Raw genomic sequence first — 13,800 nt, forward strand, 5'->3', positions numbered from 1 at the left:
TAGAATAGGTTACTCTTTTTTACTGTATTTTTTCTTTCTGATCAAGTCATAGAGCTCACATATTGAGTAACTGGGAGAGAAGCCAAAAACATTCCCTTTACAAGTGACTTTAAAGTATGCATGAGGTGTGTTTTTTCCTTTTGTTTCATGGAAACATCTCTGTTGTTGGCAAAAGGTTTAAGTTAGGAAAGTTGGTCTGTAGCTCTGTGTTGCCAAGGTTTCAAGACCAGGCCTAGATGGTCAATAAAACAATTTCCTCTTAAGCAAGAGTTCTGCCTTATTAAAAACAGAGACCGTGGTCATCCCTTGCCTTTCCCTGATCACTAGCTCTCCCTTCGGGGGATGCACAGATGATGGGAGGTTCATCAGCCCTGCGTCTCCGCTTTTCCTCACTGGAGCTGCAGGATGTCTGCGAGGTTAGTGCCAGGCGCTGGTTTGAGGGCAGTGATCGGGTGGTGTGGAGGTAGAGAGGGGTGTTCCTGTCCCTGGCACCCCACTGGTGTTTTGGGGATACTTAAGGAGGACTTGAAGTAGCGGGCGTCTCCTGTATCCACTGTTGTGCGGTCATGATGGGGACCATGCCAAGGGCAGCGTGCTTTTGGGGAGGGATCTGCCAAAAGAGCTGATGGGGGCCAAATCCGTCACGGCCCTTCCCTTCGAATCCTGGGGCAGCTGAGGCAGGAGCATTCACACCTAAGGCCTCCCCTCGGGGAGGAGATTAGGGGGAGAATCAAAGGAGGGATGCAAAAGTCTGCAAGTAATGGGGTGTCAGCTGAACAGGACTTGGCCTCCAGCTGCAGTTGGCAGGTGTCTGAAATCATATTCTGAGAACTGACTGCAAGCCCTGGCTGGAGCATCCTCGCGGCCTGACACACAGTGCCCTGACTCACAGCCAGCTCACAGGCAGCCAGCGCCCACCTCGCTGCCTCTGCACAGCTCCACGGAGGTGCAGGTCTATGAAATCCTGGTAAAGCTGCTCGGGTCGAGCCATCCCTTGCCAGAGCTGTCGGTGCTGTACAACCCAAGTCCCTACTGGGAGCTGGACCTCTGCTCTCCTTTGCAATCACAAATTTCCTTTGGAATTGTGAGAAGAGCCCTGGTATCTGTTTACATATCACCCTCCCCCATCCCCGCCCAATCTTTTCCCCAAACTTATTTGCCAATTGATAAGTAATTGCCAGAGCTGAATAAACATCTGCAGATTATTGGTTTGACCAATTCAACCTAAACAATCTGTGTGATTAAATGAAGAGCGCTTTGTTTATATAAGAGCCAGGACTTAAATGGGGAGTTTGGGTGTTTATTTCGCAAACTTTGTGTGGTATAGATACAGACTGCTGGAGGCTAATCCAAGAGAATGCAATTAACCCAGGAAAGGAATTCAATTTAAGAATTATTCTTGTGTCTGTTTCAAAACTACCTGGAAGAGCTTGTTGGGCACTTTAATTGAAAGCAGCCTTCTCATGGATATTTATCCTGATCTTGACAGATTGACTCAGTGGCACATGGGATATAGGCTGAGGTTTCTGAGTGCATCTGTGAGACAGCTGTGTCTTGTATTTTAACTTTGCAGGTAGACAGAAAGTTGATTACACCCCCTATTGCATACACAGAGACAAAATTTGGTCTCCCTCTGGTTTTACATGCTTGCAGCCTTGCTGCAGCTTTTCTGGATTTGTTCTACCATATGTAAAATTCAGATCATATTTGTGATATGAACTGAAATGAAAATAACACTGCTTCCTTTATTTTGAGGAGGAGGAGAGGAGAGGCTGATGCCTATCAAGCTCGATACAGACTGAAACCCAGTGTTGTTCCTCTGTAATTTACACGAAAGAAATACAAAACCCATGTCTGTTAACATCTTTTTATAAAAAAGGGACGTTTCCTTTTCTTGTAATATGGCAACTTCAGGAGAAATTTTGATACTTACAAGAGTAGACAAAATGAATCAGGCTAGACAACAATGCAGAAGGCCTGTAACAACTTGGGTGCTTGCCAACACAGGGAAATTATAACTGACCAAAGTGGTTGCCAGGTCCTCCTCCTTCATCCACTCTGCTGTAGAGCTGAGCACACCTTCTGATGCTGCATTTCAAGTGCAGATGTCTCAAGCATTATGGGATGAAAGAAATGTCAGAAATTAGGTGGGATTAATCGCTCTCTGGAAGTGCATGTCCCTTGCATAGACTATAAAGGAAGTTTAGGTCACAGGGTTAGACAAATTTTCTCATTGTGAAAGTGAAGTAAAATAAATCCTATTTTTATGGGACTGCTGCTGAATAAAATGGGCCAAACTGGTACATTTTACATCTCTGCAATCTGAGTGTTAATTTGGAAGATGTCTGTGCAGGAGATGACTCCTGCTGGAGTCTGCTTTACGAGTATGGTGTGATTGCACGTTCATTTTCATTGAAGTTCTAGGTGTTTTATCTGTCTCTGAGTTTAGACAGAGTGAATGCTGTATGTTTATATTAAAATTGTTACCTCTTTTTTTTTTTTTGTCTGTGTGTGCATGTGCATGCAGGAGAGCGTATATCCTTAAGAGCTACTGCCACTGTTAAGAGTCTTAGCAGTAATTCTGCTGTTACTTCTCGGCACCTCAGAAAGGCTGTCTTTAAAAAAAAATTGGTAAATATATATTTAGAGTAAATTGTTTCATGTGTTATTTCACTTAGTCCATTCCCATGAAGGTTGGAAACAAAATTTGAGCTGATGTCAGTGGGAACAAAGTCAAGCTTATTATGTGGAGTTCAGACCCAGATTTCACTTCCTGTTAATATGAAAAGAAGTTCAAAGCAGTAGATCATAAAGTCTTTATCTACCATATTACTCACTATTTTCTCTGATGCTTTGTCATTTAATAAAAAAATCTTTCATACTTCACCTAGAGTAATTGGAGACTTTAGATCTATAATGCTCCTGCTATTTCCACATTTCAGTTGTCACCTAGGAATTTATATCTATACTTAGGATAATGAGATTTAGTGGGGTCATTTACACTCAGTGAACATTATATAAATCACCATTACCCATTTGTGTATCATGTGGCTTTTACCTTTTCTTTCGTAGATAAATATTTTATACAGTATGTTACCATTTATATTCTCTTTATAAAATTCAGCATATACTATTCATTTAGACAACGGCAACAACGCGAGATAGTGTCAGGTTTTGGCTATTCCAGTATTACTCATTGGAGTGCTGTTTGGGGTTGTTAAGTCAAAAAGGGCTGAAAGCATAGGTTGCCTTTCAGTGTTCTATTTATTGTTTTCAGATGTTAAAAGGGCTCTTGTTGTAATACAAACAATGATTATAAGCACTTGCTATCACTAGAGACAGTTAAAACAATTGCATTGTCAAAATTACATTTAAAATCTCAAACCAATATAATAGGTTGCAGGATGTGTGATCATTCTCTGAATGCCTTTGTTAAATATCTATTGCAATGCACTTGATTATGTTCTTCTTTTTTAATTTCTCTTTTTTCCTTCAAATGTAAGTGATGAAAATCTCTCTTTTCCTACTCTTTTCCTACCTGAATGAATTCAGAAAGCCCCTTTTAAGCTCTTTACCATCTTTTTTATAACTCTGATCCTAGTAAAGCAAGTGGGTAAACGCATTGATTCATACACCAATTCAATTTTATGCCTTTGTCCTTCTTGGCCTGGGTTCTAATTTCTAGCTGAGCTGTGCTTTACTACCGTTAGCCCAGACATTGTGGCACATCGGAGCACTAATTTTGATTGGGGTGATGTAGGCTCGCACAGGTAAACACATTTGCTAGCAGGAGAGATGAGAAAGCACTACCTCTCCAGCCTGGTTCTGCAGTCTTCCCAGATTTCAGCAAATTTTATCATCCCCTACACATTCCCAACACTGGATTGAGGGACTGACATAGGACTGCACCAGGGGCAGCGGGAGCAGCACATGTGCAAAGTATTGACCAGAGCATCTGACCACAACACCTAGGTCTGACCTTGTGTCCTGGCTCTGTTTAGTGCCTCTGTGTTCCCCTCACCCCTGCCAGGATCTGCAAAACCCAGCTTGGGCTAAGGAAGGAACATCATCCTTAACTCTTGTTGTGTTTGGACATTTGTTGGTGATCAGCAGCGGTCTGAGCCAGGTTCCTGCTCTTACTTTGCCATCTTGTTTGCAGTTAAGAAATAAAGGGAAAGAATTGGGCAAAAAGATGTACACTGACAGACATTCAAGGGATCCGAAACTTCTGCTTGCATTGTATTTTGACAATAGTCCTATTAAATGTGAATCATTCTGTGTCTTATTCTTATAACTCATTCACCTCATATAACAGGCTCGGTCCAAGCACCGCTGAAGTCTTTCCACTGACTTTACTGGGAATGGGATCAGGTCCTCAATGGCACATTATCTGGGTACTTTCATGGCCAGTTGTAAAGCCATTGTTCCACGCAGCCTGGAACAAATTTACTGAAAACTCATCTCTTTAATATTAGTGATGTTCTTTTTACCTTCCTTAGCTTGGGTCTTTTGACCAATGGAGCGAGATTAATATTACTAATAACAAGGAAATATATCCTTATAATGATCTAATTGTTTAAGTATTATAAAGCACAGAAATACTCTGTGGACATTCGGAAGGGAATTGGGTACTTTGGGTCTTTACCATGTCCTGCTTTGACTTCTATAACCCAAAATCAAAAAGGCTCTGGGTGAACTCTGTCAGACTTTGAAACTGCTATACAGGAATAAGTCTATTGAATTTTTGTATTTGGAAATATTAAAAAGTAGTTGTTGTTAAGTTGAAATGCTGCAAGGCTCTACACAATAAAGATATTGCATCCAAGAATTAAACCATATAAATGAAAATTGATGTACACTTTAGTAATATCTCTCTGAGACATCTCTTCATGTAATAGCCTTCCCTGAGTATGTGTCTTTCTTTTTCAAAATAGGGCCAACGAATTGTGCCCATTAAATGCTAAATTTACTAGCTGGTGTTTGCTGAATCTGGCCCTTATTAAATGTCCAGACAAGCTTGTTGTAGTTTATTTTGTAGGATGTCTGGTTAGAACATTAAATACAATAAGAAAAAATAAACTTAAAAGTAAAATGGTTCAACCCTTGCCCTACTGGAAATTTTTTTCCTTGATTGGCTAGAAGCAGAAACAGGTCACTGTTTCCAAATGAATTAGCCCAAATTTAAAAATTGGATCAAATAATTTTTGCAAGGGCAAATGTTACCGAGAAATGCTAGAATTTTTTTTTGTGGTTCTCCTTCATGTGGAGTGATTGGATTAACATATTACCTCTAATTTTATTCTTAGTTTCTTCAGAAGGGAAGACTTCACTATAACCAACAACATTTGCCAGCAAAAAGATGTTTTAAATAACCTTGCAGTATCACTTAGTAAAAGTTCTGTTTCTATTCAGTTTTGCATGTTATGATCAATGTTTTTCCCCCATCTGGGATTCTAACTACAGGGTTTTTTTAAAGATCAAGTGAAAATTTTAGCCTCTACAAGATGATACTGCATATGAGAGTGTGCCAGCCCATGGCAGGCTGTGCATGTGCCGTTGAAAAAGTAAAGCTGTTTCTTTATTTTTTTTTCTTTTTCTCATGCTCTGATGTCCTCAGCAAATTTTTAACTTATCATCATAGTCAGCAGTGTTAGCAAGGAGCTTCTTTTTTTCTTAAGCAGTCTAGCAGAAATTTCCACATTAATTTTAATTACTCCCAGATTTTTAACAATCTGAGATCACTGAAAGTCTATTTTCCCCTGTTACTACACAGCAACAGTGATAATATAATGATAATTCCCAAGCTTAGCGTTTCTCTGTGTTAGAATGAAGGGGACTGGGTTGTCTTAGGTAGCCTGGCATATTAAATAGGCAGTTTCTTGACAATACATCTGTAACACAAGCCCTGTGGTCAAATTTTTTGAGAACTCCTCAGGAATATGGAGTTACTATAAACTTCATATGTACTAGTATGCTTAGCAAGCTGTGATGTTTTCAATAACAAGGCTCTGGTACATTGTGTGCTAGGATTTGCTCTATCGCAAAGCAAAAGCTGTGAGAGCAGTCGTGGGGAGGCGTTGCCTGCTCTGTCACCCCCTCCCCTTCCTATTTGGATTCTGATCCTCGGGACATGTTTGGTTTTGGTTGTTTAGAAGTGGCAGGTTTTGTTAACTTACTGCTCCATCCAGTCCTAATAAACATCAGCTGTCAGCCAACATCCTGCCAGGCTGTTCCCATCTTCCCCTCGCTAATCTGCATGATATTTTTAATGCTTTGCTTACAGTTGCAAACACTTTCACATGATGTTGAGCAAATTGGGTGAAATGTAGCTGTTTCATGGTTTTGATTAGACAAAAACAAAATTAAAGACTTTTCTATCAAGAAGTGGGCTTCTGAGTCACGCTCTACTGAAAACAAAACAGTTCCCACTTTGGTGGAAATTAAAATGTATGCCGTGGTAACAGTGCTGGGCTCTTCTGTACACGTGTCCCCTGCGCGCCACCAGGACCAAAGTAGCATCCTCAGTTGGTCACAGTGCAGCTCTCTTGGTAAAGCTCAAATCTGTTCCTGCCCCAGGTCAGGAGTTGCTGGAGAAGGCAGGGAGGGTATGCAAACATAGATGAATGTAATTATTATGTATCAGTATTGTCATAGTGCCTGAAGAGCCCAACGTATTGTTCGGAGAACCTGTGGGTGGATGCTGAAGTAATAGGAAATTACAGTGACTGTGGGTGGTAGAACAGAAACCCAGAGGTGCAAATCCCATAAAATGGGAGATGTTCATACTGGCAGGATGAACCAGTAGCACAAACCTTTACTAAAGCATCCACTGGATGTTTCTGTAGAGCAGTGACTCTTCACGTTTTTAAACCGGAAGGGCATCTCACTGTTACGAACAAACTGTACATCATGGCACATCCCACTGTTGTTTGGCCGTTGGGCAGAGAAGGCAGTGGTAGCAGTGGTGTGATAGATGAGATATGCAGCATTTATTGTAAATGAAATATTATTTTGTGAAATTATAATTTTGCTGCTCTAATACAAACATGTTAATTAGACACTAGCACAGATTGGGTACTGACTCCCAGCTAGAGCCCTGCTGATAGAGACTGACCTCCCAGCTGCCCAGGAACGTGTGTATGTGTTTCCAGGCATTTCAAGGACCACCTTCTGATGTCTTGTAGACCACCGTTTGAATAACACTGCTTCAGGACATACTGGGTCTCACTCAACAGGCATCTGGCACTGACTTTTTACACTTATGTAAAATGAAATCTTCATTGTTCAGATGGCGGGATGTTGCATTTTCACCTGGGTCCAAATGACTGCACAAGATGCAAAGAGAGGTAGATGTGTTGTATTTCATGCCAAAGCCTTTAATGAGCTTGAATGGCTTTTTTTACTAGAACCCTTTGAGGTGAAATGTTGTAGCTTCTTAGAGGGCAAATCGAATCCACTCAATATCTTAAAATGGGAAAGCATGTTTTGGATTTGCAGGCATAATTTTAAGGAGGTAGAATATGAATCAGGTTAGATTTTAACCTGGTTATCTCTCTTCATGTGACTGTTCTAGGTAAATTCTTATGGTCCTTCAGTGACTACAAGTGACACGGGTTTTGGTTTTAAAGAAGAAAGGAAAAATTCCTTTCCACCACCGAATTCCTGCCCCCTCACCCACCACGCAATGCTGGGTGACTGCTTTTTGCTAAAAAAGAAAGCAGCATGCCAGCTGGATATCTTCCTGCAGTAGCTAGGTTTTCCTTGGAGGTTTCCCATCTCTGTACTAACTAGGCTTGACTATGCTTGGCTTATGAGCTTTTGCAAACATCCTTGCCAAGGTGGGATGACTGTAGGCAAAATGAGTGCAGCAGGGAGACAGAGGCAAATAAGTAGGAGTGATCAAAGTCTACAGATTTTCTGGCAGACGCACCTCCTTCCTACGCTCCACAGCCAGTGGGTCCAGTGCTTTCCCCTTCTCCTATGTATGAATCAACACATCCAAGCGAGTGGTGCCAAAGCAGGGGGTGGGTAGGAGACAGCCTTAACATTGTACAACAGCTGTTGTTTTGCCAATATATTCAGTAGGAAGTTCAGAACAAAATTCACCTTTTGGACCACAAATCTCATTAAAGTTCACCAGTGGCACTGGAAAAGAGAGAACTTAAAAGGTTTGCTGGTTGTTTTTTTGGTTGTTTTTTTTTAATGCTCTTACAATAGAAGACACTATGTATATGCTATAAAAGGCTGGCTCTAAGGTTTGGTGAAGTTGTCTGCCGCCAGTCCTAGTGAGATGCTAGAGGTGGTAAAAAAGTGAATTTGCCAGCAAGAAACATTTATTACTGCATGGCAGAAAGTGCTTCCTGTTGAAATGACAGATTGTCAGAGACGCTGAACCTAATTCCCTTTAGTTTCTTCACCGGGATTTTGCAGGAAGATTACAGTGGGAGATGATAGACAGTAGGGTAGTGTTGCTGCTCTCTTAGAGTTTCTTTATTCTTGTTCTCCTCTCCTAAATTCATGTGCACATACATGTATTTTTAAGGCTTGCCTTTTGTGGTAAAGACCTTAAAAAACAAAGTTAACCCAGAACATACAAGGAAGCCTTTAGCTGGCACTGCATGTAACTTTATAGTGCCAGATGCCAATTTGCTGGCCAGTTAGTGTTTGATTTATAGTTTCACATATGTGTTTGAGTGGGTGGGTCACAGCTTTTCGGTGCCTTATTTTTCCTTATTTTGTCACTTTGGTTAATCATTTCACTCGCTGCAATCACTGCGTCCAACAGCAGAGACCTACCCTTGATGGGCGGCATGTTCCCAACTCTTCAAGCGCTGAGCTCCTCCGCAGTGGTAGATCCCCGCCTTCTCCCCCCAGTTCCTGTAATGTCTTTTCCTTGCTAGGCTGGAGGAGGAGGAAACTCTGTGCCAACTCTTTGAGCTCTCACTCAGCTGCTCCCTTCACAACAACTATAAACGTTACCAAGCGCCCCCGTTGTTTTCATACTCCATCTGTATACTCTATACTTGCTTGGAAGTGAACCTTATGGAAATTTTGGGCTTGTGAAGATGCTCGCAGATATTTCCACTTGAAGTGCCATGGTAGCAATAACACACTATGCTTACAGCCTGCTGCCCACCTAGTGACCTTGAACTTCTTTGCAGAAGCTGCAGTGAGATGCTGAGATGGCGGGAGCCCTGCCCGGGGACCTGCAAGGGGCTGAAGAGGGTCACACAGGAGGGTTTTACAGGCAGGCAGGTCAGAGGGAGTGCAATGAATAAGGTACACACACACACATGGGTGTGTGCACAAATGTACAATCTCAAGCCCAGTCAATAAAAGCATGAAGGGAAAGATGGAGAAAGAGACTCGGTTCAACTACCGGCAGACACGTGCAGCAATTCACCTCTGTAATCTCTGTGCACAAGCACTGACAACATAAATCACCCATTCTCCTTCAGTGTCCTAAATGCCGCAATCATCATTTGCAATCTAATACCGTGTCTCACTGTCCTTCCAACGCTAATGCAAAACCACATCAGACCAATGTGCAAGGTGACCTGCAAAATACGTATAAACTCTGTGTCACACCATTAGTACAAACTGTTTAATTTCTGGGATGCTTGCTGGCACTTTGGGATGAGCTTGGGCTTGCATGGGACATCTGTATTAGAGAACCATAACCTAGCCAAAAAAAGTTGGTTTGGGTGGAAATGATACACGCAGAGGCAAACATAATTCTGTTCAGCTTGCTGCACCTCTTGCATACAGTCTATACAATTCAGAGTGTAAAGTACACAGACACTTTTGTGAAATAAGCAAAATCATGCTTGAATTCTGTGGACTATGTAAAGCCTATTACCCAGATTGTTCATGTTATCTAGTTCATTCCTGTTTCTTGGTCCAGGATACAGCTTTAGCACAGAATTTGAGGAAGAAATTGAAACAGGGGAGGATAAAAGGTATTCTGTGGTTTCTTTTTAATTGGAGACTGGAGGCAAAGTGCCTCCAGATAATTTCTCAAAGAAAAGTCATTGTCTTCTCCCACTCTTGTCATTAATCTCTAAAATTATTGCACAATTTCTGTTTAATGTGTTAAGATTTCTTAATATGTTAAGACAATGTGGAAAGACATATTTGAACAGGAGGGAGCATGTTTCTTTGAATGCATAATTTTTAAATCTTTGTCTGAAGTCTTAATTCATCTTGCCAGACCTTCTGCAGTTAAAAACTTAATCAAACTCAGTATGATTAAAAATATGTATTTTTATAAGGGAAATTCATCAGAAGAACTGGATATTGCTACAAATATTGCAAGTGATGGTCATTCAGATTTTGCTGAAGCATAGATTGCTTATGCTGTAGCTGTGTTAACCAGCACTGAAATTGGGGATTCCCAACATATGGCTCACATGATATTTGAAGTTCCCCAATTTTTTATGTGTTACAAAGGACTTGATACATTCACAGTAGTGAATGTCAATATATTTTAGCGCAATGTGTGCTTAAATGTAGTACCATGCCTAAATGTATTGCAGTGCATGTATGTTTTACTGCATTGCAGGATAGCCATCATATTGTTTCCACAAACAAAAATTTGGGTTCCTTTGGTCTAAATTTCTGATTCTATAATTTAGCGTGGTGTTGCATTAGTGAGCCTTTTTTTCATCAAGCAGGGACAACAGACCTAAGTTTGAAGTATGACGTGAATCCATGGAGTCGTCGTACAAGCTTTTTTGCTGGGTTTGATTAGTGAAGCTTAAAAGGAAGAATAGAAATTAAACTGAAGTATAAAAACCTACAAAACCATCACTTTAATTTGTAAAATTATTCAAGCTGCTCTTTGATAATTCCCAGGTATTTCTTTTGTATTTACCCCCACTCCGGATTATTTCCACTGGCAGATTGACGTGTGTAATGGAGTTTCCTTCTTTGTTAGTGAAGGCTTTGGTCAACTCTTTCTGTGCTTTGTGCATTACAGTCACCAGGCAGAGCTGCTGAGTCTGATTTCTGGACATATTTTGACCCTCATGTTAGTGTTGGGGAATCTCAGTGCAGGGCTCTCAAATTTCCAGTAACAGGGTCACCAGAAAGCTGTTATTTTCCAAACCAGTTCTGGTATCACAGCCCAAGCAGTCTTCTGGTTTTCGTCAGCACATCACTTTGAAGTTTAGTAAGCCTGTGCAGGTATCTGTGTTGATGATCTAGTGTTGAGCACTGCATCAGAAACTCTACCCGTTTGCCCTTGTTGATGGCATTATTTGCAAAAGCGGTTGCCGTGGATTATTTTTTTCCCCAGATCACTCTCTCATTCCCCAGATTGTTCTATATCCAGCTCAGAAGGACATATTTATAAGACTTGTTGTTCTGACTCACTGAGTCAAACAGTATTACACAACTATTTTCTGTCAGCCATGGGATAATACTGCCAAAACCTCTCTGTATCTTTTCCTATGCATTTGCTGGTTTTGATTGATATTCTACTAATCAGAAAGGTGGGAAGTATTGAATGGGTATCAAAACACAACCCCTGCTGCTGCGGAGGGTTACTCAACCAACACTCTATAATGTAGATGCTCGGTAATCAACTCAGGGCATTGCAACAGTTTGAGTTGTTTTTGTTAATAGAGATGAAATTATGGGTGTAACTAGCTGGCAGTCTTCAAACAGACTTTTGCAAGCTGTTTACTCAGCTGTCCCAGGGCAACAACTGCATACGTGAAGCGAATTCTTCCAATATCTCTGCTGTGGTATACTTAATTTACCCCATTTTGCCACAGTGTGAGAGAAACAAATTTTGAAGAAGGTAGGATTAATGTCAGATCCTACACTGCAGATAAGCTGTGACATTAGCTGCGTAGTTTGACATCATGGGTGAAGATTTTGCTACTTCAAATTATATTCTTACTTATTTTCCAGTAATTTAATCTTCCAGAATCAAAACGAGGAAAAGGCAGGAAAAAAAAAAATCACAGTATTTCTATTATATGGACAAAGGTGAGATTCATTTTTAAAACGACATGACTAATAATATTCTCTAGAAGCAGCTTCTGTGATTTGTCTAAACTAGTAAGTGCCGAGTTTAAGGGGATGTAATTTGCTCCACCCAAGCATGTACCAGTTTTAAAAAAACCATTATTATTCCTTTTATGGGCAAATCCTGTCAGATGTATGTTGCTCTTGATAACCTTATTTCTCACTCAAAATTATAGTGATTTTAAGGTCAAAAAGACACATTTGTCTGTGTCTTGATGTTCTTCAGTCAGAAGATAATGGAAAAAATAGCCTCTTGGAAGTATGGACTTTGAATACTAGTGAAGTGATACTGGACTCTCATTTAAAAAAAAAAAAAAGTGTTTAACAAGTGAGTGAGGTTGTCTCTGAATCTTGCTAAAATATTACAGAATGCTACTGTAGTGGGGAAAATACGTAAATAAAATTAACGGGAAAGAATTAGGGAAAATTTTAAACAACTTGCAGGCAGTTTTAGCTGACACTGAATCCTGTTACATTTTCCCCTCCACCTCAGACATAATATGAAATAAAATAGTAATGTAGTTCTTCAAGCAACTGCAACAGAAAAGGGCTTGAGATGGGAAACAATATTACGGTCTGATTCAGAGCTGTGCAGGGCAAAACTTGCTGTAATACCTAAACACAGAGTGAGCATGAAGCCCTGCTTGCTATACTGTGAAGCTCTTCACTAACATTGTGTATGGGACTTGATGGATGTTGTGGTCTGAGACATTTCTGGGGCAGGAAGGGAGGAGAGGAGAAGGGAGAAGGTGAGGTGGTTATACATAGTAGGTCATATTCCTCATCGCCAGAATAAAAAGGTGTAGCACTGCCGCAGTTAGGCTGAGACTAGCTTACTGCCTTTGGCTTGTGATCAAGTTCATATGAGCATGTGAAGCTGTTTTTGCATTTTTTAAAAAATAATTCAGAAAAGTTTTGGTGGGCTGCTTTCGACGTTGTTTTTCAAAAGTTGGTAATGTCTAGACTGACTTCTTACATTGCAAAACACACTGAATGTCCCTCTTGCTGCAAAAAGTTCCTTGTGATTCATAGGTCCTGGACACCCGCTTTAAGAACTGGAGCACTCAAGCTATAGATTTTCACTGTCATAAAGGTGATAAAATGTATTAACCTAAACAGAAAATGTCTCTGGCTGGCTTCTGAGAACAAAAACACAACCAGATGCGGTGCTAACTGGCAGTGCTGGCATAGACTCGGGTGGATGGGGCCAGATTCTCAGCTGCCATGTATCAGTATAGCTCCCCTGCAGCCGCCGGGCCAGCTACCATCCAGCCAGGACGGGAGAGCAGGGGAGGAGAGCTGCCCGCCCGCCTGCCTGCCCGCCTTCATCTGCCAGCACTGGCTCTAGAGACAAAAAAAGCGATTAAGTCGCAAAAGATACAGGCTCCTTGCTTAGCTTTACTTTGTGAACAATTTATGAACTGCTGTTTGACCACTGAACCGTTGTTTATAAACCAGGCAGAGATGAGAGACAAAAAAAAAATGAGAAGGGGGGGAAAAATTTAAATAGCCAACCACTCAAATTCAGAATAACTGTCCTGCCAGGAGATGACAAGAGTTGCTTCAGACTTTCTCTTTGAAGGTGAGTAGCTTGCCGTACTGGCTAGTGAAGAAGTGAATTTATGAGCTGCTGAGAGAGCAGGGGTACCTCATTTAGAAGAAGCAAGCTGGCAATCAGAGGGAAAAGTTGTGAGAGAGACATCTTTTCTGTCACAAAAAAAAAGAAGCTCCATATCAAGTCCATCTTTGTCAGAGCTTTGGGGAAGC

General features: G+C 41.0%; 1 protein-coding gene across 1 annotated transcript in view; it reads left to right on the forward strand.

The window, feature by feature from the left end:
• Positions 1-13,800, forward strand: part of CREB5 (cAMP responsive element binding protein 5) — a 77,156-nt gene that overhangs the window by 40,831 nt on the left and 22,525 nt on the right. The gene's annotated exons all lie outside the window — the stretch shown is intronic.

The sequence above is a fragment of the Pterocles gutturalis genome, unplaced genomic scaffold, assembly GCF_000699245.1.
Source record: "Pterocles gutturalis isolate BGI_N339 unplaced genomic scaffold, ASM69924v1 scaffold29395, whole genome shotgun sequence".
NCBI lineage: Eukaryota > Metazoa > Chordata > Aves > Pterocliformes > Pteroclidae > Pterocles > Pterocles gutturalis.